We start from the raw sequence: 6079 nt of genomic DNA on the forward strand, positions 1-6079 counted from the left end.
AGCGGAAGCGTAAGGAAACGCAGAAGCGAGATTTTTTAAAATATTAGGAAGCGGGTACGTGTTGGAAGCGTATATCCATATATAAATATATATATATATATATATATATATATATTAATTTTTAAAAAAAAATTAGGACTAAAAATTATATGATTTAAATTTGAAATAATGCATTTATTCATTTATAATAATTTTGAAATGATTTTATATTAAAACTGTAAAACTACACATAAATGAAGTTTACAAAAAATATTATATTAATCATTTTTAATACTTCATAAATAATTGACACAATATATTTCAATATGTGCTATATCTTTGATAAAAAATCTCAATGCATAAAGATAATTTATAGTATTATTTGTATATTTGTATATTTATAACTCAATATTCATTACTATTAATTTTTTTTATTTTATATAGATTAAAATTATGGTTTTATATTTTATTGATATACATTGCATTTTTTTAAAAAACGGAAGCGTGATTCCAAAACGGAATCGTAAGCTTCCAACAAATTTTTAAAGAGAATATTTTAGAAACGTTTTGGAAGCGAGATTCCGCAAGCTTCCGCAAGGTTCCGATTCCGATTCCGGTTCCGAAGCGGGAAGCGGACGTCCGATGAAGCTTCCGTGCAACGTAGTCTATTACTCCATTTCTTTCGGCGGTAATCAAATAAGTACGTGCTCAAAAGGAGTTTCTCATTTCTTAAAACTTTTCATCTGACAATCGTTTTTTCTTCTTTTTCTATCTTTATTTTTCTTTTCTGTTTATTGGTTTTCTTTATTTTAATCATGAAAACTCATTCCAAGTAGAAAATTCATTAATAATGATGCTCTTGTGGATTTAAATATAAAATGATGGTGTATTACTGTTTGAGGAAGTGGGTGTGTTGTGGGAATTGTTTTTTTTGTTACCGACACTTCTCTGATGGTCGGTTCATGCTTCCCCCAGATGCTCTGTATACCAAATGTTGGATTAAAGATTATAACACCCGTAACCAATGTACAAGTACATATATGACTTTCAGCCACCAACGTCGATGTCTCTGAATATATATACAGAAATTTTTCATTTCCACATTATTGTTTCCTAATTTTACTGATAGGTTCTTAAATAATCTAGACTACCAATGATTTGATTCGTTTCTAATAATTTAATAATGCTAAACATAACTGATTAGACAAGTTGTTAGAGTTATCATTATTCACTGAAAAACTTTTTCTTATTAATGACTGTTAAAGAAACATTTATGGTTTGCCAAACGAAATCACGCCACAATAAGGCAACCAAAGAAACTAGTAATTGAGTATGATCATTCGTTGCTAGACTCTAACGGCAATGTATGCACCATGCTTCGTAGGAGCAAACCGATCACATTCCACCAGGCGCATCAATCGGTTCAAGACCCTTTTTTACTAAATCTGACAAAGAATATGTGATAATTGAGTGTAAAACTGTATTCATTTCTAATAAATAGTTTCTAACATCTAATACGAAATATTAAATTGAAAATTAAATGAATGCTAATACTTAAAATTTCGAAATTTTACTTTTGAATACGGCTGTTTGTACTTTCATAATTCCTTTGCAATAGGTTTGTATATTCATACCACTAACTAGATTTTCTGCTTACAAGTAGTCTAACTCTGATTACTGTGATGCAGTCTATTCCTCGCGATTTTAACGACCATTTTGCAATATGTGAAGCTTTGACTGAATTTTTCTCGTGTCATTTACTATTTTCTCTTCCACTAAATATGGTATAGAGCAGCAGGAACACATACCTCAGCAAAATATAATAATGTGTACATTTAAGCTATTGAAACTAATGAGATGCATCAAATTAAATAAGATAATCTCTGTTTGTAGATGACAATGAAGTGGAAATGTAATCTTCAGCGAATGTAAGAAGTTAGTAACTAGCTCTATCTACTATAAAGCTAATTAGGTTACTGAAATTGGAAGTTGTGAAGTTTCTTAGGCCAATGATCTACTCAAAGAGGGTTGGGTTTAAAGATCAAACAAGAATCGGCTTATATAACTGTTATATGCTTGTCAAAGAAAATCAAGCATCATATAGGTGTTTGAGAGTATCGGTCAAATTCACTTCAAAAGGAAAATGGTTGTATTTGGAGAATTGTAAGTATTTAAGATGTATGCTTTCTTCTTTGAATCTAATAGAGAAGCTTATACAAGCTCACCAACTCGCAAGTTTGAGGGTTTTTATCTAACGTATCTTATAGGAAAAATAGACATTTAAATCCTCGACTATTTGAAATCAGCAAGTTTAATATCGAAGTATTGTTCGCACGATTTTATTCCCCAACTAATAGTTGACTTGGCGAATTGGTGACTAAAAAAAACAGTTGTTAAATCATAAACGATTCTCCTTAGTTTTATATCAATTATCTTCGTCATTGAACTTGAAAAATCAAAATTCCCAAATTCAAACCCTAACTTTGAATGATAACGATTTTTGGTGACAACAAAGGCGATTTCCAGTGATAAAGAAGCAAATCCGGCCCGATCACTAAACAAATATCACTGGAAATCACTTTTTTCGTTGTCGGACAAAAATTTAGAAAGGCATATCCTATAAAATTTCTCCTATTTTTATCATGTTAATTAATGATTTTGTCTTTTCTCTAAGTTTTTTGGTTTCAGTTAAATAAAAATATTACATATAAAAGAAATTTTAATAGATTATTTTTTTTTGCTTAGAAGTAAGTCTTAAGAAGAGAAAAAAACTATGTATTGTCAAGCACTATCGGAAATCGTCTTCACTCAAAATTAGGATTTGAATTTTGGAATTTCGAATTTTCCTGGTTCAATGTCGAAGATAATTGATATAAAACTAACAAGAATAGTTTATGACTTAACGGCTGATTTTTTTAGTCACTAATTTGCCAAGTCAACTATTAGTTGGAGAATAAAATTGTGCAAGCAATACTTTGGTATTAAACTTGTTGATTTTAAATAGTTGAAGATTTAAATGTTCATTTTCCCGTATCTTATATGTTATAATTTTTTTGGGAACCTTGTTATAAATACATATATACTTAGTCGAATATGTGTATAGTATATAACTAATACTTTCATGTTTACATTTATATAATATTATTTTGTTATTAAAGTTTTAATTAAATATATCATTAACTTTCTAAAAATAAGCAAAAGATGAGTCAAAAAGATAGAAGACGGAGAAAAAAAAATTAAAAAAAAATTCACTCAAGGCCTAAAACACCCAACAATCCACATTCTATACATATTATAATGATGTTTTGTGGTCACTGGAGCCTGGAGGCAGCGGCATGTGACCTAAAATCTTATTCATTTAATAGTAGTGTAGCTTTAGATTTTAGTGAATCAAACCCAACATGTTCTAGCAATGTTACGATTTTGTTCACTTCTGCGCAATGATAGTTTTTGCGACTAGTCTTAGTTCGTTTGAAATATGAAAATTTGAGTTTATAAAGTTTAATCCTTAATAATTGAACAGTTATTTGCCTATCGCTGATCGTTGCACTTAGTCACTTGATCGTTGTCATCAGTTGTTATTTTTGGTCGTGGCGGTTAGTGCCTGGGAACCGAGGACAGTTATATACAATTATGTTTGTAGTGAAAATTGTGAAACTAGATTCGCATATAAGTGTATCTGTGTATGGTCTGATTGGTCACGTTTTTCTTTTTTGAACGGCCACTAAAATCATAACCGCATCCAGACACTCAAAATTAATGATTCAGCTCTATTGCCACAGACAAAAGATAAAAAGAAAAGTTGAATCGTGGAAGCTTTTCACAAAAAGATGTGTGAGTATAGTAAATTAGTAACGTTGCCTTTTTGAAAACTTAAAAAAGTCCATTAACCTTCCCTTTTCCTCTTTTAGTTGCAAAATGCAATGATGCGATATTATTAGGATCGAGAATAATCACACCTGTATTTATGACACATCAATCATAATAGATGAATTTTGTATAAATTTATGTAACTTTAATTTTATCAAAAACTGTGTAACCAATTAAATTTTTCTTATTTTTATTTATAATTAAATAAACTAATTTATATTGTAATTTAGTGATGTTTTTGATAAAAACTAATTTTTTTTAATATTTGTGTATTAGAGTAAAACATCAAATAATAAAAAAACAGAGAAAGTATTTAATAATCTAACCTATACTAAAAGCCAAATATAAACCCCATTTAGCCTGTCCACGTAGGACTATAAATTCTAGCCAATCATATAGCTTCATCTCTCCACATCACCACCGAATATTGGATCATCGAATTGGACATTGTTTGTGGGCCAATCATATATTGTTTTCGGCCTATCTGTAAGAAGCTTCGGTTGCGTCTTTACACGTTCCTTTCTAATTCTTCGAAACGTTAGAGGTTATTAATTCATCGCTTTAACAAACCTCTTAATACCATCAATCCGCGTCGAGCATGATCTGAGATTGATGCATCTTATCCCTCTGCAAGTTGGTCTCTATGCACCTATAAAAGGTAAGCCCTCTTTCCTTGAACATCATCCTCTCAATCCGTGATAACACCAAAGTTAATTTTATTGTGTGAATGGCTAACTAATCAATCTTTCTTCTTTAGTGGCTTCTCGCTGCAACACAAGAAACTGCGATGAACGGAGAGTCCTCATCGGTTCGAATCAGCCCTAAGCACGAAGGAGTCGTGGAGATCTCTGATTCTGTACCTCTCATTCCTCCTCTCGGGATCTCGGTCATCATGGTCACTCTCTTCTTCTTCTTCTTATGATTTGAATCTGAAATTGAAATTTGATATTGGATTATGGATTATGGAGTTTTAGTTCGTCTACGAAATGAAAGTGTATCCTTGATGTCCTGAATATTGCTTGATTGTCTGTAAGGCTTATTGTTTTGTCTATTTAACATAGAAAGTTTAGGTCTTGGATTGTTTGTGTTTAACCACAAGCGCAACATTGTTTTGTAGCTCTGTTTGAGAGAAATTTAGTGTTTGAATCCATATGTGTTTTTGATGCCAAAAATATAATTTTCTGCTGTTTATCTGTGTTTAGATACGTGGCTATGTGAGGAGATGGAGTTGAGATGAGGATGATAGCTCTCACTTCACCTTGAAATAATTGATCGACCCGTTCAAGATGACTGACTACTCGGTTACTCTCGGTTGACAAGGAGGCGTTTACTCACTGAAAAATCTCTTCCGAAGTGTTTTCCTTTCCAAGAGTCTGCTCAATTGATTGATTTTTCTTTTTTCACCTTCTCTGCAAAACTTTTTTGGTAGCCAAGAGTCACTTTTTATAAACTTCAGGCTTCTGAACTCTCATTCTAAAAATGGATTTTTGTGTGGTTCTCTCATTCTATGATCTTTTGTTCGTCTGATATGTTCGATTTCAAAAGCAAGTTGTTATCTAATTAAAGCATTGTCTTTATAGGAACAGAAGCGATGATGACAAGAGAAGAAAGCTGAGTCCTCTGGAAAGAAACAACACAATAAGTAATTTAGAAGAACAAAGGGAGCTGAAGTTGCAAGACATGTGGACTGTCCGTTGCATTAGCTTTTTTATTTTATTTCCAAGTTCAACGAAGTCAGAGCACTTCAAGTCTTTTATAGATTATGTTTTGTTGCTCTATATTTTCTAAATTTGCACCGCTCAGACATTTGCAAGTTAATAAATTTGCACTTCCACCCAGACTGGCCTTATCCAGTTTACCTTACCGGCTTACACTCACAACGCCTTATAGTTTTTAATTTAATTTCAAATCACTACAAAGTCATATGACTTCAAATCGTCAGCACATCTATTTCTTTAGCTCTATTTGTTAAGAAATAAGCACCACACTTCACTTCAAATCGTCTGCACATCGAAAGCATTATTATCTAAATGAATAATTTATTCCTGCGACACCACACTTCCTGATACCATCACTAACATCTCAAACAAGTTACATATGGTTCATTAAATCTACATAATAACAACATTCCACGAGATATATTGAAAACAAAACATTAGGAGTGCAAGAATGACACATAACATTAAGCCAAAAAAAAAAAGAATGACACATAACATCATGCGTGAACGAC

At 31.6% G+C, this 6079-nt stretch overlaps 1 long non-coding RNA gene across 2 annotated transcripts; it reads left to right on the forward strand.

Annotated features, from left to right (window-relative positions):
* The first annotated feature begins 4403 nt into the window (after nt 1–4403).
* Nucleotides 4404–5687, forward strand: LOC125607052. Of its 2 annotated transcripts, XR_007338317.1 has the most exons (3): nt 4404–4507; nt 4607–4744; nt 5052–5687. It is a non-coding gene; the product is annotated as an uncharacterized LOC125607052 (long non-coding RNA). The 2 variants fall into 2 exon arrangements; XR_007338316.1 differs by having other exon boundaries at nt 4404–4744.
* Nucleotides 5688–6079: the final 392 nt, after the last annotated feature.

The sequence above is a fragment of the Brassica napus genome, chromosome A3 (assembly GCF_020379485.1).
Source record: "Brassica napus cultivar Da-Ae chromosome A3, Da-Ae, whole genome shotgun sequence".
Taxonomy (NCBI): domain Eukaryota; kingdom Viridiplantae; phylum Streptophyta; class Magnoliopsida; order Brassicales; family Brassicaceae; genus Brassica; species Brassica napus.